Raw genomic sequence first — 27,526 nt, forward strand, 5'->3', positions numbered from 1 at the left:
CCACGGCGGCCGCATTTCGATGGGGGCGAAATGCGAAAACACCCGTGTATTTAGATTTAGGTGCACGTTAAAGAACCCCAGGTGGTCAAAATTTCCGGAGTCCCCCACTACGGCGTGCCTCATAATCAGAAAGTGGTTTTGGCACGTAAAACCCCATAATTCAATTCAACATTGAAATACATCATAGTTTCAACAATACACCAATGGTCTTTCAAATTCGAAAGTCCCAATGATTTTCCGACAAAATGTCACCGTCCAGTTATCAACACTATTGCTCTATCCAGGCTAGTGCAATAGCAGAACTACCGTCCAAGGGAAAATCCCAAGCCGGACATTTTTTTATCGGTCGTGCACAAGTCCAACAATGTTTTGGCGAGGCGTTGTCTGAGCCGCGCGTAATACAGAACTAGCTAAATCAATTTCGACCATCATTTAGCCTTTGGCCTGCAGCGAAATCTTAGTGCGCGGGAACGGAAGTCGAACCCCACAAACTTGTGCTCAACGACCGAAAGCCAGAGACTAGGCTCATCGACAGATGAAGTTCAAGTATTTTTTCGTTGTGTGCTTCCACTTTTTAGCGTGTGGCAACAAATCTCCCACCGCTTCTTAATTAAGGGGTCGCCTTCCTAGCTTTGTTCTCATTCATCCTGCGTAAAAGGGAACATAAAACTAACCGTTCGTCTGCCATAAAGAACCAAGCAATGTTCCCGCGGCGAAGAGCCCCGGACAGATCAGGCGTGTCGCCGTGGGGCGGGAATCGACGCGCTCGGCTAGCGAGAGAAATAGCTTAAATATACGCACCAAGTACGTGCGGCTTGGCGGGCGTGTGAATATAAATCACTGGTGGGCCTGCGTATTTCGCCAGCGTGTTTAGTTGTAGTTTCCAGGAGGAGGATCGGCGTGAACGGGACGCGCCAAGATGGATCTCTGGCCATTCCTTCCCTTTGAAATCTCATCCGGTCTCGCATGGGCACCGCCCCACTTCCTCGTTGTGCTTGCTGCTGAGGCCAAAAAAAAAAAGAAAGAGATGAGTCCTTGAGAATAGTTCCTTGTCAGAGGGCACTTCTACGTCGCTTATTTTCTGTTACTTTTCGGACAGAAAGGCCAAAGAAGCGAAATCTCGAAACCATATATCAAGGTCAAGAAGCCGCGCCTCTCTTCTAGCCTCTATTGAAACGACATGCATTGAGAGCGCATCGGTGGAGACGGCTTCTTTGCTGGTAAGAAGCTGCAATGTCACGCATTCTTTGCTCACTAGCGGATCTCTGCGCTGGGAAAGGTTAATGTTACAGCGTGTCACATGGCAGAAAGAAAAAGAAAGAATTAGTCAAAAGTATGTAAATGACGCTTTCAGACACGATCAGTGGTGGTATGTGACTATATGAGTGACTATACATATATATGTATATATATATATATATATATATATATATATATATATATATATATATATATATGTGCGTGTGTGTGTGTGTGTGTGTGTGTGTGTGTGTGTGTGTGTGTGTGTGTGTGTGTGTGTGTGTGTGTGTGTGTGTGTGTGTGTGTGTGTGTGTGTTCACTCCTTTGCTGAACACGGGTTTATGGTTTTGCGACCTTTCTGTGGCGGCCGACATGAAACACGCAGGACGTTAGACAACCATAATTAGCCAAAATTTACCCGTATCCTTGTACTATGCACGACGTCTGTCATAACCAAGACGTCGCGTTTGAACATTGAACATCATCAGCTAATCGTTTCGTCTGTGTTGTATTTGTTTCAAATGTTGAACATTGCAGTGTAGTAGGTGATATACCTAGCGACATATAGCGCAGTGATCGCACAACACGCACACACACACACAAAAGGTGGCGTGTGCACATTCAAAATGGTCGCCCAGTCACACGCACCAACTCACTCAATCTTCAACATTATGGAGAAGGCCGACACGTGACACAAACATCTATTAGCAATGCTTAGAATGTGACATGCTCCTACAGAATGGACGTACAATGTTACGAGTGGCGTGTAACACCCCGGGCAAAAAGGATGCTCAAAGACCATGCCTAATCGAAACGGAGGATGGATACCTAATTTGCTATAGTTGTCTCGAGTGGTTGCTGATCTTGCAGGCGCCCCACAGTGATTACAGGCCCCTTTGTGTGTGTGCGACTGTTGGGGAGCACCCTTTCTGCGAACTGTCCGACTCTAGGAAAGACCCTTGCCACGAACCAAACAGGACCCGCGGATTGCCGTCAAAGGAGGGAAGCACGTGCAACTTCTCCTAGGAGAAAGGATCAGCCGCCGATCCCCGACGAGACTCAGTGCATGTCACGTGACGTTGACAAGATCACGCAAGCAAGATCCCGCCTACGATTTTAGCGGGCCTATTTAGGTGGCCTCGCAATGTATTTTCAATTCCTTCATTCTCTTCTATATCGTTCACCAACCATTAGAAACCATTATATCCATCACCAACCATTAGACGAGACGATTTCTCATTAGAAATCGTCTCGTCCCTGCCTGGTCGCCATGGTCTACCGGACGCCTGCAGCCGGCCGACAACGCCACGCTACCCAATAGTAACGCCGGTCGAGGTTCGAGAAACAGGCGTCGCAACAACAGTTAGAGAAAGCCAAATAATTAGGAAAACACCAACCTGACCGATATCCAGTGTGCTGTACTACGCGGAGAGTAAGAAAAAAATGGAGAACTAAATAGTACTATAGGCGAGAAGGGAACATTGCATGCGGGGGCACAAGAATATGTGCTGTAAGACTGCGGACGCTGCGACATAGCTTGGGGAACTTCAGGAGCTGGGCCCGGACCCGGAATATTTACTTTTAAAAACGCGTTTGAGCCCAGCCGGTTTAACGTGTTCTGGAAAGAAAGGCGCTGCGCATCACATCCGGGACAGGCTCCGGAAAATTCAAGGCTGTAGAGAGAGCCATAGGGTATTTAAACGTTTTATACCTGACATATAATACGTTGTTATGGAATCTCGATTAGTGACGGTCAGCCCCAAAAATGGAGCTCGAGAGAGAGAGAAGTCATGAGGAAACGGCAGGGAGGTTAACCGGGCTGAGCCCGGTAGGCTACCCTTGGCTTCCACCGTGCCGGTTAGGACGCCAAGTGACGGTCAGGCATACTTAATAATTTCGTATAGAGTTGTGAGACAGCTCTGGTCATCATTTTGGTGCGTGTACTACATGTAGGATTGTTCTTGCGTTGTAATTGCCATAGTTTCTAGCAAAATAATCAGTAAAAATAGATAATCTGGTGACGAGCAAGTCCTTAGACAATGTTCGACGTGATTGTCGATGAAGACAATCTCATGTAATGGTGAATGAATTGAACACGATTAGAGTCCGGCCTACGGAAGAAACTACGCGAACTGATTCAGAGGCGATAGGCTCCTCACACCCGCAACTGTCGCATGGGGGTTCCCATCCCAATTTTGTTTTACATCTCCGCACTTGTCCCCGCTATGACGAACAGTGCGTTCATCGGCGTACCATGCCAGACCACCTGGATTCAGCGTCACTCTCAGCGAGAAAAGTACTTCGACCGTGGCCACTTGCCTCACAAACCCAGAAAGCGATGCGTGCATCACTGCAGTTCCTGAAATCTACAGACCTCACTGAGCGACTGTAACTTCTAGCTGCACCCCTGGACGAAGCGACACCCTCAGTGTTTTCGCTGTATTCACTCTTTACTTCTCCTCGCCCCTTTATCCTGCTCTGGTAGCAAACAGGGCATTCGTCTTCTTGACCTCTATGCTCTTCTTTCGATTTTCCATCTCTCTCTTTCTCTCCACGTGGACGCTCCGCAGGGCCCTGTTTTGAACCTCCGCGGCAGAAATGTTTTCGAGAAGCAGCCATACTAACGGAACAAACAGTTCTCCATCGTCGACGCTCTGTGTAATGGAGCGTCGAGAAAGAGAGCGGTCGTAATCGGAATCCGGCGCGCTATGTCCACTGCTTTCTGTGCACGCCGGTTGGGCCGAAGCCCGGAAAGGAGTCAACGGCTGGCATGCTAACAAGCGACGATATCGTGCTGCGCACGGAAGGGTGGAAGCGGGATAAGTCTGGGAGCACGCATTCTTAATGACAACGCAGAAAGCGAAAAGTAAGACGAGGGAACAGAGGCGTGAGACGATGAAGCACGGCACGAAGCTTCGTTCGGAACGGTGGCGTTGCGGGGGCCCATTTCCTCTTTCGCAGTTCTGCCGGAAGCGCCAAGGATGTGCGAGGGAAAAGAACAATAAGCACGCAAGTTGAGAAAACGAGAACTGGCGAGAGGGAGCAACGAAGGAACATTGCGCGGGGAAAAAAAAAAGAAGGTGCTCCTCCATTAGCTACTGCCGCGGCGCAAAAGACGGACGACTTCCGCAAATGCCTGGATTGTACACCCCTTTCTCAGCACGGTCGGTATTTATTTTTCTTTTCGCACGCCAGGCCGGCAGGTCTGACAGCATCTCCGTCTTCTCTGTTTCCGTTCCTCTACTTTCTTCGTTGGCCCGGCCGTGGAGGCGACCTAGAGTAGGAGCTGGTGGTCGTCTTCTCGGCCCCGGTCTGTCCGCAACTATACGTGCACCATATATGTGCCACGGAACTTTGTGCCGGTGAAACTCACCCTTCGGCGCGAAGCCTCGATTTACGCTGCCTCCTCCCGGGGGTACGTCGTTGATCACATGCCGCTGCCCTAAACTGTGGACGTACGCGCGACTCATTCCTTCGTTGCGCTGCCAGATAAAGCTAATTACGGATTAGTAATGAATAGCACACGCATGCTGTAAATTTCAACTAGCTCACTTTTAAAGCATTACAGTCGCTCATATCGATGCCCGGCATATCTTCACAACTCGTGGTGGCACGGGAAATGAAAAACAGAAATTAAAAATGGCGACGCAAACGGCCAGAAAGCGGAGGATTGACAACGAGCGAAAAAAGGGGCAAGCGAAAAGGTGAGATATAACCAGTAACGCGAAGGGGTCGAACCTATACCTTATGTACGTATGCGTAACTCTGATTGCGATTACTCTTGCGCTACCAACTGTGTGAGCACAACGCAATCTCTGCGCCACCAATCTATAGTGCCGCAAATATTGCCTACTGGCACATTGCTATTCGCTGATTCGCAGCTGGCTTATAGGGTCAGCCGCCTGCTCCTAAAGTTCACGTACGCCGTGCCACCTCTACCGCCATGGCCATCAGTGGCGCTGTCTAACACTGCCAGATTCAGACCTCGTATACGTAACATAAATTATCGAGACAGTTGGCGTAAGAACCGCCTTCGCCGTAGCTAAACCTTTAAGAGCATCGCACACGTAATGCGGAGGTTGTGGGTCCGGCTCCCACCAGCGGCAAGTTGTTTACGTTGAATGATCTCTAGTCACTCGCATTCGGTGCCAACGTTACGACTGCACCCCACGTTTGCCACCAATGTGGCTACAGTTGTCGATGCGATGCTGAAAATGCAATCCGCGTGGTTACAGCTTAGTGACATCTTCTAGTGAATAAACGTGACATTTTCCTTGTTTTCGCGGGGAAAACATCTTCAGGCTATGCGAAAGCACTGTTCAAACCGACAACTGCGTTTAAAAGAAAGTGACAGAAAGCAAGAAATTGTTACTATTTTCCCCTTTTATGTGTCGTAGGTAGAGACCGGATGTTTAGACAATAAAATTATTTTCTAGGCGCCTATAACAGGCACTAAAACTGCCATTTAAGGCGTGTATAGGCGCCAAACACTGTCTTTTAATCATGTATACGGTCAACTAAGAAAGAACTGCGGTGCGTCTGAGGATATCATAAGATATTTGTTGCGAGATACAAAGCCCCCTAAACCAGTTTGTTTAGAGATTCACTTTATTTTCTTGATAAAATGAAATGAGGCAAGTTGCGGAGGAGACGAGATTTATTTGAAGCTTGGGACGACTAGACGCCATGACAACATTTGTGAAAGCAGAGACAAACAAGGACCATCTCATGATTTGCAGGTTCTTTCTTGAGCATTTGTTTTCATGCAGAAAATGATCGCTCGAATTTAGCTGAGGTAGGGGCACATATTCGTACTCCGGAATGTTCCCCGAGCGAACTACCTCTGGAATTCCATCCTTTTTGCCAGTCGCAACCTTGGGCACTTCTTTCAGTAGCTAAAACTCCGAATCTTTGTCCGAGAGAGCTTTGAGTCTCGAACTAACTATATTAGTAACAGGTTCGTTAGGAATGACGGTGAACGTTTCCTTAACGTGCAAAGTGAACCCCACATTCGGGCTCAGAGTTGCACCCGAGTATTCATGTTTCTCGATCATGCTGCCTAAAAACGTGAAGTGAGCGCGCGTGTACGCCTATAACCACGCTCAAGTGTATCGTCGCGTAGCGCACTTTGAGCTCTACTCACAGCATTTCTCTAGTCTGCTACAAAGCTGGTAATAATAGTCTCTACACAGGCAAAGGGTTGGTGGTAATAATCGGTTGCCTTCAGCCGAGTTCTCTAGACGTTGTTTACATTACAAATTCAGGATAGGGAAAAACACGAGAAAGGCGTTTTGAGGCTCTGAGAATCCATACAGGCACCAACATTGAAATGGGAATTTAGAGGCCCTGTAAAGGTGCATCTAAAACGCTTCTATACTCATGGTTCATGTTTGTATTTTAATTAGGTCGAATAAGGACGCAAGAAAAATTACGGCAGGAATCATCCTCGATGATTGTCTAAGTGCATGCGAAACATTGCCGAAAGTCAACGACGCAAGTACATGCGTTTCTGAGCAGCTTTTAATCTCGTTGAGGTACGGCAGGTACGAAAGCTTTTCGGGGTTCAAGAACCAGTCGCTTTGAGACGGGCGCGGGACCGTTGTTCAGGCAACCCCTGCAAGTGGTGTACAACCCAAACGAACCGACGTCCTCCCGGGGAAGCACTTGCTCGAGAATCGCCACACACGGGGGCCGCGACACCGTGACGGCGTGCGATTGGAACCAGAGGCGATCACGGACGCTTCACGCGGCACCAAATTCTTCCTCGACGAAGTCCTTCTTGAAAGTACGCGTCTGCGGCACCACAAGTGCCGGTCCTCCAATCGGCGCCGCTCGATCTCGGCGCCCTGTTCGGTGACCGTCCCCTTGGCGTGCCGCTCTTCTTCGGCCGCTCGTTGACCCTCTTCTTGCTCATGCTTTACGACAACGTGTATCTCGTCGTCCCGCCCCTCCGCCTCCTGCCTCGACGCCCTCGACGCTTCGGTAAGCATCGCACACTTCTGTCCTTTCTACAGCGCCTTTTCATTCATACACTTCTCTTCCGTTTGATGATTTCGGGGGCATATTGCTGTACCTACACGTAGAGACAAACACGCAACATATCGCAACCGAGCCAGATCTATTGTGGCGCGCTCACCCGTACCGACGAGTGGAGCAAAGTGGAGCAAGGAGGCACGGAGCAGCGCCGAACCAGTAGCGGCTAGCGGGAGGGCGCGCGCGCATCGGCGACAAACTCTGCGACCTTGAGCGGCCTCACCTTTGACCTTGGCTTTTACTACGCAAAGTAATGCGTCGAACTTAAAAAATAGGTGTATTGCTAAACTTCCGGCATCTAGTACTAAGACAGTTGCGCCGTGTGGCCATTTTTTCCCTAATCAAAGAGAGGGAGAGAGGCAAGACAGACAGGGAGGTTAACCCGAAAATATCTCAAGTTGGCTACCCTGTACCGAGGGAGGGCAACATGTATTAGATGAGAAAAAAAATAATACGAAAAGAAAAAAAAAGCAAACACAATACAGAACTGTTTGTATGGGCTGCTGTCACACAGTCTGTGAAGGCATTACATAGCGTTACACAGGGTCAACTTCCCACTAGTACATTATGCGTCACGCAGTGCGCAGTTACAACTTGTCACACAGTCCGGTGCATTTTAAATAACGCAACAGTTCCTTCACAGCGGCTCGCGCTGATGTTCGTTTAGGCCAGATTCCAAGAATGGTGTGTTTCGTGAGTGTGGCGCTTGTCCAGTAGGTATAGCGTGGCTGAGAGGCCTGCTCATTGCGGGTTGAAACGAGTGCACTCACAAAGAAGGTGCGCGATCCTTTCGATGCGCTCTCTGAAGTCACAAAGCGGGTTATCGGCCATTCCGATAAGAAAGGAGTACGCATTTGAAAATACTTTTACAAGCCATACACAGGCTGCAAGGGTGTAGTCACGTCGTGGACGGTGCACTACACATAAGGGGTGCACTTATGGAGTCGGATGAATTGCATTGTAACAATGTTAGGTTACGCGCAAGCGCGGAATGATGATGATGATGATGATGATGATGATGAAACACTTTATTTATCTATCATCAAACGGAAGGGGGCAACGGGATAGTGGGTGGGGTAGGAACTACTTGGAGTAGGCCTCCTCCATCCTCTCAGGTCACTACAGGATGGCCTCCTGATGGTCGAGCCTCGAGCTACGCAAGGCAGCCTCCCGCTGCTCCTCACTAGATATTAATTGCTTGACGAAAGGGGGAAGGTGTTGCTTAGGACACCCCCACATGATGTGCTTTAAGTCTGCTTTGGAAGAGACGCCGAATTTACAGGAGGGAGACAGGTAAAAGGAGGGATGAATGCGGTGGATGAGGTAAGAGGAGGGAAAGGTGCGAGTCTGCAGCTGTCGCCACAGAACTTCGCACCTGCGCGGGGATTTGGCCATGAGTGGCGGAAAGTTTAGACGGTCTAATCGGTAGTGTGTGCAGCTGCCGTGGTAGGTAATAAGCCGATCCGCCGCTGTAAACGGCGCCTCCTCCGTAACGAGGTCCGACACACGTGATGCCTGAACCCGGACTATAAATCCTCGGCCACTGGCATGGGCCGCCTCGTTTCCGGCTAGGCCCGCATGCGCGGGAGTCCAGATTAATGCTGCATTTTGATGGAAAGGGTGGGCCAAGAGGAGGGAAAGGGCTGGCTTAGAGACCCTGCTCGCTCCGAAGTTATGTATGGCAGTTTTAGAGCCGCTAAAGATAAGTGAAGAATTTGGGATTGTGCGGGCCAGGCCTATGGCCGCCTCCTCCGCTTCCTTTAAAAGAGGCAGGAATGGAGATGGCCTCGGCGACCTGGCCGTGAGAGTTAATAACTGATATTGCATAATGATTTCTGTCCCCATATTCGGCGGCACCAACATAGAGCACGTATTTTGAGGTGGATAATTGTTTTTGGAGATCCTTTGCTCGCTGCCTCCTGCGATTTTTGTGGTGCATAGGGTGCACGTTTTTAGGAAGTGGGGTGATGCAGAGGTTCTCGTGTATGTGATGTGGAATGGTGCATTTGTCTTGATGATGGGGGCCGGAGTGATGGAAAGAGTTTGTAGAATGTGTCGACCTGTTGCGGTGTTAGAAAGTTTGCTATACTTGGATGTGAGATGGGCTTCTGTGAGTTCAGTAAGTGTGTTGAAGGTGCCAGTAAGCATGAGCCTTTCAGGGGAGGTCCGTATCAAGCGCGGAAAGCTTTTTTTGCTGCATGGGCTCTCAAAAGAGGAATGACAACGCAGTTGACGCCATCATGGGCAGATCGCGCAGCTGCGTCTGCTTGATCATTGACATGTATGCCACAGCGACAAGGCAACCATTGATATATTATAGCGTGTCCTTCATCAAGTACTCGATAGTGCTGATCTCTGCGACGAGCTGCTCATCTAATCCATGACGCAGTGCTGGGAGTAAACCCTGAAGGGCTGCCTTGGAATCACAGAAGATTGAACATGGATGAGGTGGTTCCTCCTGAATGAAATGAAGAGCCGCACGTAGGGCTACCAGTTCAGCAGCTGTCGTTGAGGGTACATGTGACATTTTTAGCTGTATTTTGACGGATCTTGCTGGAATCACCACCATGGCAGCTGAATTTGTGTGACTGAACCAATGATCTAAACACCTCATGTAACAGCCCTAATGTGGCCTGCTTCAGGGCAAACGACGGCATGTGATTCCTGGGATGATGAGGTGTATTTCAGGTTTGTGCAGGCACCTGCACAAACCTGCAGATGCCTGTAGGCATGCAATTTGATGGCAATGAGGTACAATTGGCAGCAATTATACGAGTGAAAGTTCTATGTGGCCGTTCTGCAGGTAGACACGCAAGCTGGGGAGAAGGTAGCCGGGCAACTTGCTGAATGCGCCCTGAGAGCGTCGAAGGCTGTGTACGGTGATCACGGGTGATCTCGAGCTATGACAATTGTTGCCGCTGTAGACACACACTTCGAAAGACCGAAACACGTCCTTAAGGATTGAGCTTATAGTCCCTGGAGTACACGCAGGTTTGTTTTGCAGGTGTTGCATAGCACGGGGAAGCTGTATCTTGCGAAACCAAGAAACAGGGCATTATAAAGCTGCAGCATTGACCGCACCAATGTGCCCGATGGCTTTCCGCCAGGAATATTGAGTTGTATTATTGTCATCAATTTCCCCTTTAGATATGTAACTTGCGGGCTCCATGATAGGTCGCGGCATATAATTGCCCATAGAAAGGTGTGCTTCCGTGCGTTGGTAATTGCTTGACCATCGATATATAAAAAGTAAGGCCTCACTGCCTTCCGAGTGAGTGCAACAAGGCAGCATTTCTCTGAAGGCAGCTTTAAATTCTGTTTTCTCAAATACAACGATGCTAACGTAGCTGCCTTTTGTTCCTTTGATCTGCTGATCAGGCCGATTTAATGTATTGTATGGGGCCATCAGCCATTCTTGCAGCACTGCATGAAGGTCCAGACGTCCTTCATCATTTTACACCGCTGTTGTGTTCTTGCTCACGTGGGAAAGCAAAAGAGAGCGCCAGAAATGTGCTCACTTGGGCAGAATAATACAACCGGTTAGACATCGCGCTGCAGAAAGGAGGACGGAATGTTTCCGAGTTCGCTGTCATTACCACTCAGCGAGAGCGCGGTACGCACTTAATGTGTGGTACGCGCCTACTACCTACGCACTTACCAGGTGAAATTTCCAGACAGCTCGCTCCATTGTCGCGTGGCAATACGGCCGACGGGTTTCCTTGAACTGGATTAAAATGAACGTCCTCTGCAAGAAACAGGATACCAAAAAGAAGAGAAAAAAACTCTGCTTTAGCAGTGGTCCGTCACTTTAAAAAAGAACATTGCGTTGGTATGAGGAATCCTGTATACAAAGCTTACAAGATTCCAGACACTTGCACTTGGAAAAACGGCAGAATAGCGGCTGGAATTATTAACGATCGATTAAGTTTCTTTCTCCTCCCGCGGGAGTGGGATAGCTGGATAGCTAACGAACAAACACAATTTGCCGGGTACGTGTTCATTTGCGCAATGGGGCGGTCTCGAAGTAATAAAAGAAAGACGCATTAACAGGAGAATGAGAGAAAAGGGGCATCAGAGGAAACGAATGAGTCTTGTCCGCGTAACGGCCTGACTGGGGTGGCACTACAGCTCAGCCGATGGGCAGGTCTCGCGTCATTTCGCGGACGGTCACGGCGGCGCGGGATGTTAAGTGGTACGAGATGTCCTTCGGGCCGCATTGGCCGCGCCATGACCCGCAGTCCGGCCTGGGCCGCTCGAGAAGCTATAATTGCGTCGGACCATAAATATCGCCGCAGGCTGCGCACCCACAAGGCCCACCGTGCTCTATAACTACCCCCCCCCTCCCCCACGGGTGCCCTAATATATGTCCTCCTCCTCTCCGCGGTAGTGTTTCTATTCCGGATCGGGAGCCGTTTATCACAGTGCGTCGCTTCCATGTACGCTCAGAACGTGGCCTCATTGAGCTGTAACCCGATCGACTCTCGTTATATCGGTGCTTTTGTGCCGGGCCGCGATGTTTTGACAAACGTTACCAATGGTGTGGTTCGGCTACGTGAGGACTGTATAGGGGGCACCGAGATGAGACAAATTGAAGCGCGAAAGGCCGTCCCGTTCTGAAGAGGCAGCTTGCCAGTGGTTGTGGGCTGTCCTATCATCTTGAGGAAATCATAAACATTCGTCGCAGTGGTGTACGCCAGAATAAACAGAAAAGACTGTTTCATAAAAGTTTCCGCAGCATGGACTGGCATCTGTGAAGTGTTGCTGGATAAACGAATGATTTCTCTTTGTAGTTCCTAACGTATGATGTAACGTACCACTTAGCTGAGATCAGCGAAATATTTTCTTTCTTTGGTTGTTTTCTCGAACGCGCGTATTTTTCACACACTTTTCCGCGAAGCAGTAGGCAAGAAACTTAAAGTCGAGGGCCAGAACAAACAGGGATGAAATTGTCACTCACATTGGGCAGGAACACTCGCAGAAACAGCCAATAAACTGATCAAGTATCGCCCTTGCAACGCCCCTCATTCCGTTTCCGAGTCGCTTATCACACACGCAAGAAAATGAAGGAACAACAACGTTCTATAGATACATTAAAATAATATGGGTGCTCGTATCCCAGCAACGAAACATCTATAATCCGCTGTCAAATTTTCTATCGTAAATTTGGCAACGGCTTCGTATACCTCGGGGGGTCCTTCTTAAGGCAGGGCTCGCAGTAAAGTTTTAGCGCGATCATTTAATGCCTTTAAGGAGTTTATATCGTGGCGTTTTCAAATGCACTTAACATCTACAGCGATATACAGTCGCTGTCAAAACTTTACGAGCACGGTACCTAAAAAAAAGAACAAAAAAAATATTTCAACACCTTGGGCGCACAGCCTAGTATTCGTATTTCCAGCGTGTACCTATCGCAGCAGAGGGCGACGAAGGTACTTATACAGTTCTTTAAGGACAATGGAGTGGCACAAACTACTTTAGCCTGGATCGGTGTTCATTGTTCTGCAGGCGATCCTGTGCTGTCACAGTATGTGGTGATGGCGACCGGCTGAGATCGGTTGTCCGCGCTCTTTATTTGATTGTTTTACTTCTGCTTATCCATACCCCATTCATCAGCGTAGGGTAACAAATCAGATTTTCCGTTCTTGTTAAGTTCACCGACTTTCTCCTTTCTTTCGTCTCTCTCTCTCTCTCTCTCTGCAGTCTGTACTATAGTGCACGCCTACAACATAGCGTTTTACACGCAGTTACGTCCACAGAGTGCTCAGATATTAAAGCTTGTCGCTGCACCCCCTGCCGCAAGACCTCTTCGACGGCGACCATACTCTGATGATGCTAATTAGTATATTATTAACGAGTTTACAAGCAACGCGTCATTTTTTGCTGAAAGCACCGTGAACCGGTATTAGATGCCATGTGGAAAAACAACACGAATTACGGGAGTGAAACGCAAGCAGCCCAGTATAGATACATTTGCTAGAACGAAACATCCGAGTTCTTTTTAGGTTATAAATAGGCACTTTTCTTTTGTCACGTCTGCGGACGCGAGCTATCGCGGCTTACACAGAGACCGCGGGCGCCGTTTATATATATTCTCCGAATCCGCGTTCTCCGTTCGCAGGCTTCTCTCTCGCTCGTTCCCAACTTAAACAGCATTGTTTTAGAGTTCGTAGAAACGCGCACCGGCCTGGTACCATTTGCCCCGGACAAGAATGGCGGCACAGCGGCGGGAATAATTAACAATCGATTAAGTTTTTCTCTTCCCGCGGGAGTGGGGTAGCAGGAGAGCTAACGAGAAGGAACACAATTTTTTGTGGAACGTGTTCCTTCGGGTGAGGGGTGGTCCCGACGTAATAAAGGAGAGACATATACGACCAGGAGAATTGAAGCAAGTGGCATCAGAAAACGAATGAGTCTTGTCCGTACAGCGGCCTGATTGGGGCGGCACTCCAGCTCAGCCGATGGGCAGGTCTCGCGTCATTTCGCGGACGGAGACGAGCGGTACGAGATGTCCTTCGGGCCGCATTGGCCGCACCGTGGCCCACAGGCCGCCTTCTGCCTCTCGAGAAGCTGTAATTGCGTCGGACCATAAATATCGCCGCAGGCTACGCACCCACAACTGTTTGTAGAAACGCGTGCAGACCTGCGCACCCAACGCGTACTGACTAGACAAGGAAAAAAAGAAAAAAAAGTGAAGTCAGTGATGAGAAGGCGAGACATACAAGCAGAAAAGAAAGTGAAGTTAGTCAAACGTTGGGGTCTCGCTAAAACGCCAGGCCTCCTCTTGATGCCAGGCCGTCTGGTCTTCGGTCAGCACGAGTAGTGACCCCTTTTCGCCCAGCACCGTTCGCCAAACTTAATTCATCTCTCTCTCTCTCTCTCTCTCTCTCTCTCTACGCGTCTTCTCCTCACCCGTCAATTGCGGTTACGAGCAACCAAGTTGAAGATCCGCACCATGGCGCTTGCTGCGCGCAGTGCGAGTGCTCCGCCTTTCCTTCGGCTTCACCGCGAACCGCTGTGTTTTCAGTCCCTCACCGGTCTGCAGCTACGCACAAACTCCTGCTCTGCCCAACTTCAACAGAACTGTGCAGTGTTCCGGAAACAGTGCGGCTTGCTGAGGTTGCATCTTATTCGTGGAACACATTGCGGAGCTTTTCTGTTTTGCTGTCGCGCGGGAGAACCGTTGCCGCTGTACAGCGAAGGCTAAGAGAAAGTCCCGCGGATGCCGTTGTCCTTGGCCGAAGATGGTTGAGGAAACTTCGTGGCTCGCGGGCGGTGTTCCGCAAAGTCAACGAATTGCAGAGTGGTCCGTGATTGCGTTGAGCTTAGTTTTAGCACTGAAACAATGAATGAAAGACCAGGAGAAGAAGGAAGGGCGAAGCGCAAACTATCAACTCTTTAATCTTCGTCAGTGAACACGTTTACACGCATGGTGACATGAGTGAAATATGCGGCGAGGTTGTGACACGTGACGAAGCGCCAAGCCGAGATAATAGATTTTAGCGGCACCGGTTGAATCCTCTCTTCTGGTCATGTTTTATTAGTTTCAGTACTAAGACTCGACACAACACAATCATAAACGTGCACCAACGTGAGTTGTGTACATCGTTTCGAGGACTGCGTTGCTTCTGTAAATGTACACTTCCTGTCTATATGCGTCATTTGTAATAGACAGAAAAAGAAAGGCAGAATATGTTGATCAAAATGTCCCTACCGAGGCTTCTGACGTTAACAATTCTGAAATCTGTATGCATGGGGGAAGGGAGGAGAAACCGTCGCAATGATGCCGCTCGCTGCAACGATTCACTCACTCTAGCGCCAGATTCCACAACGCTGCACGGATTTAATTGCGCAAGGTCTCGTGTGCTGGTTCCGCTGCGCGCCCTGCACCTCGCGTCGTCGACCTGCGATCACCGCATTCTCGCTCTCGAAGCGTTCTTTGTTCGCGAGAGCGTGCCTGCTCCTGGCTTAATTAAAACCTGCCCCCCCGTAAAAGTGGTTTTCTGTCGGTCGGCCGACCAGCCGACCTGCGCATGCCGCGTTAGACGGCAATGCGGCCTTGGCCCGCCTGCAGCGCTGTTCAGTGTTCACCACCCGGTACGTGATCCCCACTCGTCGGAAGCATTCGCTTTGTTCTGAGGGCACCTCTAAAATTCACAAAATTGCGGTCCGTAGCCCCCGTAGTACTTTTGTCCTGCTCTAGTTCATTGAATGTGCCACGTACGTTCGCCCTCTCATTTTTAGCTGCCTAGTACTAGTTCGGGTCGCACGGTTCGTCAACCGTGACGGCACAGAAAAACAGTATTAGTGGCCTACGACAGCCAAGTATAATATGCGAATACATGTTGAAAATAGATGTTGAGCTCCGTGCCATTATTTACCTTGTAAACGTTGGGATCGGGCATGTCAAAAGGGGTAGCTGGCCCACGCCGTCGTCCCACTCATCGACGCTAAGGACGTCATTGAAGGAAGGAACATGTTCTCATCGAGAACGAAGAGAACTGGGTTTATTTACAAGACCTACATGAAGAGTCGAGATCGTTACGTCTCATCAATCTAGCATGACTGAATCGAAGCACAATGGGGACCTGAAAAAGTCTGCTTAAGCCCCATCTGTCCTCCCTAGATCCCTAGGCCAGGGAAATCTGTCCTGCTACCTTCGTCCAATCGTAGCGTCCAAAGTCTTCGAAGGACCCGCGTTGAGGGTGAGGGTTCACATGATCACTCCCGCGCCTTTGTTCACTGAGCACACAGAAAGTAGGCGAGCTTCATAGACCGGTGTTGTCGCGCTTGACTCAAGCTGGCGCGTCTTGGTTCCTAAGATGACCCAGCAGGTTAGCTGGAGCGTCTGTCAAACGACCGTGATGGTTACCGAAGCACGTGAAGAAACGCCGTAGAACACCCTTTCCCGTGAGCTTTTTGCTCCCATTGGTCCGTGACGGCGACAGTGAACCAACAGACAACACTCGATCCGCCAAACGCGTCTCGCCTTGCTGGCGCCGCAGGTCTGTCCGAGAGGGATGCATTGTTAGCTTCACGAAGCGCTTTGTCGCAGCGGGGCAGGAGAGGCTAGAGGGTCACTACCACCGCTTGCCGATCGTAACAACCTCAGCACGTCCTTACCGCTCACTGAGTTCACCGCGATCACCACTCATTCTGTCCTTCCACCACTGTGCCGTCTATCCTAACACTGAAGACATCCCATGGCTGTGTTTTTCATACCTACCCCTCCCTCACCTTCCACCTAGTTCCCCTTCACCCACTTCCGCGGGCTTCCTGGCTCGAGCCGTCTACAACGATAACCAAAAATATATAGTGGGTTCGTATGACGTGCAAATAAAAACATCGACGCTCACAGAAGACCTGTGGTGGAACGGTAAGAACGACATTTCAGCTTCCACACTACGCATAGCTTGTTGCGAAGGCGTTAGGCTGCGAACACTGTTTTAAATTATGGGGTTTTACGTGCCAAAACCACTTTCTTATAATGAGGCACGCCGTAGTGGAGGACTCCGGGAATTTTGACCACCTGGGGTTCTTTAACGTGCACCTAAATCTAAGCACACGGGTGTTTTCACATTTCGCCTCCATCGAAATGCGGTTGCCGTGGCCGGGATTCGATCCCGCGACCTCGTGCTCAGCAGCCCAACACCAGAACACTGTTTTAAGCGGAATGCAAAACACCTTTTTGTAACCTACAGCTTGTCTCCTTGTTCAGTTTTTCCCTACACGTAACACGAAGCTACTCCTTGACTAGGCTAGCTTAGACGTTGTTGAAATTCTTGATTTCATGCTTGTCCGAGTTGACAGAGCTGGATCTACATACGCTGGGGATCTGGCGAGGCACTGAGTAGTATACTCCTTCATTAACATGGCTCACAACAAGTTTGCTTCATCTTACTTTCAAACAAGGAGCACCTTTATCAGTGCTCAAGCACTTTGTCCTTGCCAGGTTTGACTAGTGCGTTTAGCCTACCACTCGGCTATCTGAAGCGGAGGTTCAACGAAATGATTCGACAACACCAGTAGTGAATTGTAATTCGTTGTCGCTTGCAACGCTACTTTGTTCAGACGTTCCAACTCTATCGTCGCTGTGCCGCAATGTCAGCAATGTGTAATCATCCCTCTGCGGCAAGGGTTTCCCTGCAGTTTAAAAGAAATAGAGAATTTCTTCAAAAGCTGACACAGTTTTCAGCGTATTTTCAATCATGCTCAGAGTTTAATGGTTGCAAGATTTCGTGTTTGCCTAACATTTTGCATAGTGGCTCGGCAGGTATTGCTTTCTACTTTAGGGGCAAGCAGGTGCTCAATCTGTTTTCACAGGGAGCATGAACAACAACGTCTGTTGCGTAAACTACCACGGCTCGTGTGTGGCCATCAGTCATCTATTGTCCCTTAGGTCGTCGATATTATTTACCCTTCTTAACAAAATACTTGCGTGGGTAGATTTGGCAGGCATCGCTTCTTTACATCCTCCTCTGAAGATTTGCATGTACATATTTCTTTTGCAAGGAACAGTTTTTCTCTGCGTCCGTCAATATGCCCAAAAACGCTATAAAATTGCAATCGTCTTCCCCATCCGTCTTCGTCAATCGCATGTATATATATATATATATATATATATATATATATATGCGCTCTCCGCAAGCTAGCAACGTACCACCAATCACGCGGCAGTACTGGAGAGAGCACGCGAGAAACTTTCACAAGGCACCTCACTCGGTGCTTGGCGGCATATTCGAACAGCTTCAACGCAGTGCTTTCTTTAAGCAGTAAAGACGGCACGCGTTTTTGTCCTTTATACGTTCTTGCATCAGTTTCGTCTCGAGGCAAAGATAGAGGGAGATAAAGAAGTCATAAGGGAAAGGCTAGAAGGTTAACCAGGCTGAGCCCAGTTGGCTAGCCTGCACTGATTCCAGATTATGCTATGCCCTCCGTCATCACCGAGGGGATGATTGACTGATCTCTATGGACATAATAAAGTGCTCCTATGGCTCTCGAAGCTGCCACAACGCGCTGGGCGCAGTTGGTCGTAATTTCCCCATTTTTATCCTTCGTATTTCATTGTGAAATTAGCCGCCGTTGACGATGCTCTTATTGCCGTGAGTCATCAGCGATTGAATACAGTGGAGCACTGCGTTTAATGAGAGGGCGTTATATGAGGGGTGTGTGGAGATTGCTGTATAATTGCGATAGCGTTAAGGACCCGGTGTCGCAGAAAATCCGGTGTCGGCGGCGTTGTACGTCAGTTAGGGAAAATTCATCCTGAAACGAGCATCCCGAACCACGCAGGCCTTCCACCTGGCGCATAGGTGTTACTGAACCAACTGAATTTCTCAAAATAACATTCGTCAGAAAATATGTAAAGTACGACTTAAACATAACCTACAGACATGATAGCGTCGGACTGTAGTTTGAATATACGAGAAAACATAATTCTGTTACGAGAAAACTTAAACCCATTTTCCAGTTGCCGTTCGAGGTCTGTCTTAGACACTGCGGTCGCTAGGTGTTGATACCAGGGAGACCTGGTGTGCGGACTTTTGTCTGTAACTTAATGAAGTATGTTAGAGACATGTACTGATGCGTGCTGAATTATGACTGAGATAATCATGCGAAATTAATGGCGACCGTGATTGTACACTGTACTTGAACCATCGTATGCGTTTGTATCGCATAAGAATTCGATTCTGGAGGAAAGGAAAGGCGAATTAACCGACTCGCTTGTCGGTGACACCTCAATTGTCCCGTGAGGGAAGGAACTCCTTTGCACGTGACATTGAGACAGAAGCGGAAAGATTCCACTGCTCGCGGAAGCCGCTAGGAGGAGCGATGACGTCAGCGCTTGTGCACAAAGCGCCGAAGCGCGCGCTCGCTCTTGAGACACGTGCGATGGATTCAGATCAATGAGGTAAATATGGAAAATCGAAGGCGATCGTGATAGTTCATTGCTCTTGAGCGATCGTATGCGCTTGTATCGCATAAAACAATGACAAGAAAGTCGTACTGTGGACAAGGAAAGCAATTTTGAGTCGTGGGAATTACGTGGTTATGTGACTCAAGATGATGGCAAGCGAATTGGAAGGCAATGCGAACCGGGCCCGATGACGCTATCGCGTTGCACTCTTAAAGAGGAAGCTTAAGCGTCCTCCAAATTTTCGCTGTAGAAGGGCGTTCCACATGAGAATACGTGTGTGCTTAAATAGCGTCTACAATTAAATTAATAATTCTTATTCTCCAGTGCCTTCTATTACGTTGTATTTGTTGTTTTGTTTATTTACGAAGAATGTATACTTTACAAAGCTCAAGCAGGGAGGGCAGAAGGAAAGTTAACTTGATGTGTAATGTTTACAAATATTATGACAGGTAAACGGTGGAAATGATGGGGGTATGCTGCTAACACTGCCGCATGGCTTTTGTATCGTGTTCAATAACAATGAGGGAATGGCAAAGTGAAATCTTTTAGTCGAAACGTTCAACCCGAAATGAGGCTTCCCTTTTCGACCGCTGTTGAACAGCGTGCCTGTGTACATTTTCTTAAATCTCTAACATTTGTTTTTCCTACCAGCTCCTAAAATGGGATGCCGCTTCAAGGCGCCGAACTCTTGCTTTCAATTTACGTCACCGAGAGAGAAAGACGTGGGCGAGAGAGAGATGAAACGAAAGGGAGATCCCGGCTCAAGAAAGGGGTAAGGTACTGGGTGAGAAGTTGATCGAGTGTCTCGCGACAAAGAGCAGGTAAACCGATGGGCGCTTTCCGCAGGTAACAAAAAAATATAAAAAGAAAAAAAAGCGTAACGGGACTGAACAAATCGCTATGCGGGCGAACGCAGAACCCCGGGCTCGAGTACCTTGAGGAAAATGGCATAACACGGCGCCCGTCCGTACACACGGATATATATTTATATACTGCGAAGTCTTGGACGTCGATGTCGGTATCGCTCGGAGATGGGAGAGGAGAAGTGCCGCTGACAGCACCTGTTTGATCGATGCTCGCCGCTTCCGAACCGCCGTGTGCGCCCGGCACGATAAGGCGCTCCTCGGCGGTTTTCTGGGCGCGCGCTCCGGGAGTTCGTTGTGCAAACAGGCCGCGAAGGAGGGAGCCTGCCGAGGCTCGAGGAGGGGCCGGTGTCACGCGGTCGATCCAATTTGCTCGCTCAGCTGTTCGCTGTACATTCATCGCTGTCGAAGGAAGCGGACGTGGCGGTGGCAGACCGTGCGCTGCGCCGCAGTTCGTACTGCTTACTTGGCACTGGTTGGTTGGCTAACGCGTGTGGTTCGCATGTAGCTAACTCAGGTATGATCGTGCCTCGGCCTTCGCCGTATGGACGATGTGGTATAGAGAGTGGTGGTTATCTAAAGTCTGTGGAAAACTAAGTTTCGCGAACAATGCCGCAGCTAATAAGAGTCCGCTTTGTGTCGTTTCGTGCTCAGGGATGATGCAGGGGCAGCTCCGAACGGATATCTACGGGTAGGATCGTCGCTGGTTGCATACTCAGCATATTTACTGTATGGCCTTGACACAAGCCGTGGGTGTATTACCTGATGCGCACCACCTGCTCTTTCTCTTTCTTTTTCTTTCTTTCTGCAGTGTGTAAGCTCAAGTATACTATTCTAGGCACCATATAGCCAAGGCGAACGTCAGAAGGAAGGGGTCACTCTTGCGGATATTTTCCGGATAGACCACAATGTGATTCTACTACTTGCGCATGCACAAATTGCCTTTGTCTTGACGACCTTCGATGTTTTGGGAGGGAGCAAAAGCAGATTGGAACGTTTGGAAACCAGCAAGAAACTGCGCACTTTATGCTTTCCCATGCACCGCGCTCACTTTCGACGACCTCGTCGCTTATAAAATGCGACGTGTAACATGTGACTTGATTATGTCACCATGCTGAAGCTGTACATAAGATACCTCGCATGATTTCTCCCGAACCTTTATCCTCACAGGAAATGGCCCTTTACTGCTTCTAAATTAACAACGCGGATCTGACGGATGGGAAAATTGTGCGCAGTTTCTAGGAGCTTTCGTGTACCTGCTGGCGGAAACAGACGTGAAAGATGTCGGCATGTTGTCGTGAGGTGCCATAACATGACATAAAATATGGCACCAAGAGTAAGGTTTATCTTAGGAGACGAAAAAAAAAACTGGGCCTGCAAACCAAAATGTGCCCGCGCTCGGTGACCCGCACGTCGCAGGTACTCGTGTCTCCGTGAGCACAGAATCGGACGAAAAAGGCCTTGACAGCCGGTCACGTGCACGGGGACTGTAACGAGGCGCGCACAGTGAGAGAAAGAGAGAGAGAGAGAAGAATACGGAGAAAGGCAGGGAGGTTAACCAGAGGTACTTGTGGTTGGCTACCCTGCACGGGGTGGGGGGTGGGGGGAGTGGTTAAGAGGGATAAAAAGAGAAAGAGAGTGGAAGGGGGAAATAGAGAGAAAGAGAGACGAGCACTAACAAAGCGCGTACACTATAGGGCGGTAGGGAGCGGCGTCCTTAAAGTCTATCGTGAAGCCCCGTAGACCGGAGGAACCATAATGGCGCGAGTCAGGCTTTCAACGTGGATGTTCTTTCGGAGCACTGACCTAAAGCTTTGAGTTGTGATAGCGGACGATTGTCCAACTGGTCCAGTACTCTGCACATCACTTGTCTCTGGGCACTATATCGCGGGCAGACGCAGATAATATGTGCGAGCGCCTCATCGCTGTTGTCTGTGTCGCACGTGGGGCTGTTGGCCGTTCCAATAAGGAAAGCATATGAGTTCGTAAAGGCAACACATAGTGAGGAAATGAAATCGGCTACCAGCACAAGAAGCAGCGCAAACTCCCGCAAGCAGCGGGCACATGTCAGCGGTACAGCGGCGCTCACTTGGCGCGAAGCTCGACCGCAACGCCCTCACAGCCCCTCGGAACAGGTCGCCCCCCGTCTCGAGAGGAGGAGTAGCGAAACTGAAAAAAGTATCCGCAAACGTTGGTCCGATATAGGGGTCATACTGTGGATTGTCGTGCACATCGCTTCCATTGCGTCGTTCTTTTATTAACTGTGACGCAATAGTAAGTTTCGCTGCTAAAAAGCCCACTATCCCAAAATTGTATTTAGGAAGATAGCACTGAACGACACCAAAGTGTTAATAAATATAATTAAGACTTTCGTCATTACCAAAAAAAATCAACAAAGAACTTCACTGTGAACCGTGCATGCATAAAAAAGTTGGAAGTATGTACAGATTATATGTAATGTAGAGTCACCGCAAGACAAATCATAATCGTGAGTAGCCTGGCATCATGTTGGAATGGTTGAGTTAGCAGCAAACCTCATAAAAAACCACTGTCCCGAAAGTCACCACGACGGTGAATTGAGATGAGTAAAAAAATGACCTCATGTCAAAGCACGAAAATGTCAATATTAACAAAGCAAAAAAAAAATACAGGACGTTATGGCGGGATAAACGTGCATCATATAACAGAACATTGCACCGGTCTCAGTGCATGTTAATTGGCTACGCCAACGGAAATGGGTGTTGGGGCGAAATGAATGACGTCTCATCATCGTCACTTTAACACCACGTGGTTCTCAAGTACGTTAAAAGACTAGAATTCCCACTGCTCCTCTGACACGTCGCGATCAACATTACGTCTCGTAAAAAGAGAAGGCATCCCAAACAGGAGACAGATCGAGAGTATACTGTCCGAGTTTGTCTTTCACTGGGATCCGCGAATCATCAGGATTCAGATAGTTTAGATGTGCCCTCGGTGGCGGCTGCTGATGTTGTACGTAGATCAGGATGACCGGATAAACGTTCAGGATTACCGGATAAACGCATGTATGAGGGTGCATTCTCCACAGTTAATTCACCTTCAAATCGTAAATCTTTAAGGTGGGTTTACGTTGATCTCGACCGTGGATTTCGCTTGGCCTTACCTGAGAACCCTGGTTTCTTGTAAACGACGTCACCTTTATTAGTGATCGTACACTGAATCGTGATCGCTGGCTTGGCAGTATATGTGACAAGATATAGTTGGCATGGCCTTGCCATAGCGTTTGTTCTTGGTGAATGTTCTGATAAAACAAAACAAAAAATATGTAGTTGACGTCTGCGAAATTCGAACCGTTCGTGATTTGTAAAGAACGGTTGTATGAATAACGTTAAGGATGTGCAGCGAGCGGTTATAAATAGATCATAAACTATTGAGCTATGGGTATGTATAGTTATACTAAGTAAGACAAAACGTTTGTAATGGCACTATATAAGATTTAAAGCAAACTAAAATACCCAATGGCACCATGGCACATAACCAGTCGCCCCTGTAACATACCTGCACACTGCACCATCACCGGGATCCGCCCACTTACTGGGACACTAAAATGATTTTGGCGATTTTATACAAACGTTCTTTGTCGTTAGGATGGGTCCTTCTCATCCTTAAGTGACGCATTTAAGCGCTCCGCCTAAGGCGTGTGAATGATTATAAGGCTTTAAAGAATGTGCATCGCTACCGATCGAAGTGGTGTTGCTCCTCTGAATTTTTCAGCATCCCCGGCATACAAGCTACGTAGCTTGTGCGCGTGACGTCAATTGGGCGAGTTGTCCGGATGGCTACCCAGGTTGCGACATCGATCACTTTTCCAACTTTATGGTGAACAAATGTTGTTCGCAATAGTTGCCACGTTGGTTAATCTTTTTCTATAAATAAAAGTAACAGAAAGAGAATGCAGAATTATTTAACACTACACTCTAGCACTTCTGGCACACAGCAAATGCCGTCTGCTTATGCTACAACGTGCTCCGTGTTGACCCGAGCTGCGCCGTCAGTGTTGGTATCGAGCTTTCTTTTCACGAGCACCGGGGTTCGCCCTTGTTACGTTGTGGGCTGCAAATCTAGCGGTCGGTGACATGTGAAGCTGCGGCATCGCGTCTCTCTGCAAAGCAGCATGCGAGCGGAGTGGCTGCAGCGCATCGGGCTGTCGGTATGCGATCGGCGCCAGCACCTACGCGTTTGCGGCCGTCACTTCATGACGGAGGATTACTACCACAATAGAGAGTTTTAGCGAGAAGCGCGTAGGGGCAAACATGCGCGATCTGCACGGTGCAGCAACTACATGGCGCAAAGCTCTACTAGACAAACACAGAGTTAAGTCAGCAGTTACCAAGCGTAGTTATAGCAATATATATTAGCTGTGTATTTAGCTGGTTGAGCTCTGCGCCACCAGGTGGCTGCACCGTGCAGGTCGCTCTAAGGTCCCTATAGATAAGCATTTTTATCTAGAGATCTTAGGTCACTCACGTTTACGCCTCCACCTATACGTCAAAACGTCCAGCTCGCCTGCGTTTATTGGCGTACGGAACACGCACGGCACTGCATGCGACAGAACATCTACACAACACGTTGCTTAGATAGCTCTCGGTGAGGATTGTTACGTCTCAACACCACAAAGGCGCTCATTGGAGGTTTGCCACAAGACAAACACCCACCCATCCATCAGCGCCTATCCAGACGTCAGCGCAGCGTGGACACTGACTCTTGACGGGTCTCAAAGAAGGCAACAAGCCCACAATTCTCTGGTAGCCTGAGCTAAGGATAATAGGGGACCCCCATTCAATGCTACCAAACGACGACGTCGACCTTGGATTCGCAGGTTGCCTTCCTGCCGCATATTCCATACCATCGGGCTTCGGAGGCGGGGTTACTGCGGAGTGTTGCGAGCGTGGGCGGTATTGCAACGGATTCGACGATTGTGATTTTCTGCCGGACAGTCTTGAGATTTCCTAGTCCACTCGCCTAGAGCAGACGATGGTATTAAAAACGGAGCCTTTTTGAGCAGTGGGACAGAGGGTCCTGATGTGAATTCGCACGTTTAACTTGGTCCTGCATGGAGTGGGCTTCCGTAGTGGAGCCGTGTAATTAAGCCAGTGAACCCTTTTTGCTTCCTTCCTACAACCTGACGTAGCAGTCGATGTGTTTGGTGGATTCCTTGCCCAAACGCCACCCTAAGCCGCAACAGGATCGACGGCCAGGCGGTTAGCGGAGGGGTTTGAGGGGCTTAGCGTGCTGGCTTCAAGACACCGGAGGTAGATGACACGACCTCACATCACGACGCAGAACTAGTAAAGGCGGGCTTAGCCGCAATCGCTCTGTGAACGAATTGAAGAGAAAAAGCATCGCTAGGGAGGACGGCAACGTTTAATCGTTCATAGCACTTTTATTATGAGACGCTTCACTTAAATTGTGGTGCGAATGTTTTACTGCATGTGCATCCTATGCGTGTACAAAATTTGTTCAAACAGTTTCAGGGACTCTCCAAATGGTGAGGTACACCATCCACCCGCAGAAAAGTGACTGCACTAGGAGAGGGACACATTCTCGTGGTCATATATCCAGTGGCCCCAGTACCATACCCAGTGCGCGTACTCTGTGCAACTACCCAGTGGCCCCAGCCCACATACCCGGCGCATATACCCAGTGCACCTACTCAGTGCACAGGCCCAGTCTTCCCTGTGGCACATACATTCATGCTGGACTATCACCAGGATCGGCCCACGAAAACAGCGAAATAGACCACCTGCCAGTAAGCAAGAACTTGACTGCATCCTTTCCTCTCTGTCCTCTTACTAACCCTTATCTCTCAACCCCAGTGTAGGTAGCAAACCGGAGACTAATATTTGGTTTACCTCCCTGCCTTTCCTCTTCATCTTTCTTTCTCTCTCTCTCTCTGAGATGCCGTTTGTGTGCAGAACCCGAGTCCCTTAGGCACATAGTAGGCGGTTGCAGACAGGCCCCACTGAAACCTCCAAATCTTTATCAGACCAACGAGCTTTGGGAAGGGAGCTTTGGCCAGTTCCAACCTCGAGGATCAGCAACGGACGTCGCGAGGTCCCAGGACGTGGCCAGAGCTCAGATCATTCTGCAATTAGGACGCCTCTCCAAAACTGCATTGACATAATAAGGATCTTTAGTCTCTCTCTCTCTCTCTCTTACAGAAGAATACATTAAAGAAATAATAACAACAACGTACTCATGCTTATAGCGCTTCCTGGATTTTCTCTTAAGGTGTTACGGAGTCTGTGACGGCCGAAGTGTTAAGGCCACCGGGTTATTTATCTCCAGAAAGGGCAGGCAGGTAGGAAGCGCACCATTTAGAAACGGTGCGTGTTTTAACGAAGCAATGAGCGTTGATTTACGGCGATATTGCTGTAACGTGCAGCTAACGCAAGAGGGTGGTCGCTTACGCTCACTGAACGAGGCAGTTTCTGGAAACTAAGTTTACTTCGGGGCACAGTCCTGTGCATTCATAATGAAATTCTTATCGAATGCCGATGAATACGGCCCCGCTCAGCACCAAAACGAAAATGAAAAATGGATGTAGATGGCAATAAATTACGCAACTTTAATAGGTCGCATTTGACCAGGTAACTTTGCAAATTTAACGCGCTTTAGTGCTGCTTTGGTGCAACCACGAGAGAAGGAAAAAGGCTTACCAATCGGGGACGCAGCGTTCTTTAGTATTCACAAAAACAAATAACGCAATAAGGCACATAACGGTAGACTTCATTAGGAAGGCCCACCGTCGTCTCTTCTCGAGCCATTGAAGTAAGCGTCATGAGCTCGCTAAAGCACTTAGCAAATTGCTCTGATCATTTAACCCCCATTCGAAGTTGAAAGCACCGATGTTTCTCTTAATGCGGCGACACGAACAGAGAGTAAAAAACTAACTCTTTTCTTTGTCTTTTGCCTAACTCCGTCGTGTGGGTTGCGACATTAGCTGATCGCTTCTAATAGCTTTCATGCTCTTCAGAGTAGCTCAGTTGGGCGCCTCCTTTGCATAAGCGCTCTAGACGACGTCGGTAGTCCTCGGCATGTAGAGACTCTCTGCTCTCAAAAAGACCAGGCCTGCTTCTTCGTAGCTCGATAGACAATAAGACGATCTTACCGATATTGCATATTGTAAATTTTACAGGTCTCACTCCTTACCTGTTTTTGTAGGCTTTCTCTGATCACTTAGGTTTGCACATTCTCCAGGTTCCCGTAACAGTACGCGCTATCCTCTCTCCGCAAACACGATGGCCAGTAAACGCGTTTTTCTTCTTCTTTTTCTGCTACTCATCCACTATTCAGATTTACTGATGACGCCCTAATTGAAGCTGCAACCTTCCATGCTGATAAAATGCTTCCGGTCTCATACACTCGTCACAGCTTTATGTGGAAAACGCACTCTTATTATTTTCTTTTAATTCTCCACAGTCATTACGCCCACCCT

General features: G+C 48.8%; 1 protein-coding gene and 1 long non-coding RNA gene across 6 annotated transcripts in view; one reads left to right on the forward strand and one right to left on the reverse strand.

Moving 5' to 3' along the window:
* Positions 1-27,526, forward strand: part of CASK (peripheral plasma membrane protein CASK) — an 815,631-nt gene that overhangs the window by 395,500 nt on the left and 392,605 nt on the right. The gene's annotated exons all lie outside the window — the stretch shown is intronic.
* LOC135907112 (uncharacterized) lies at positions 808-27,363 on the reverse strand. Its single transcript, XR_010565900.1, has 3 exons — positions 27,241-27,363; positions 10,931-11,017; positions 808-998 (listed from the first exon to the last, which is right to left on the reverse strand). It is a non-coding gene; the product is annotated as an uncharacterized lncRNA (long non-coding RNA).

The sequence above is a fragment of the Dermacentor albipictus genome, chromosome 1, assembly GCF_038994185.2.
Source record: "Dermacentor albipictus isolate Rhodes 1998 colony chromosome 1, USDA_Dalb.pri_finalv2, whole genome shotgun sequence".
Lineage (NCBI taxonomy): Eukaryota > Metazoa > Arthropoda > Arachnida > Ixodida > Ixodidae > Dermacentor > Dermacentor albipictus.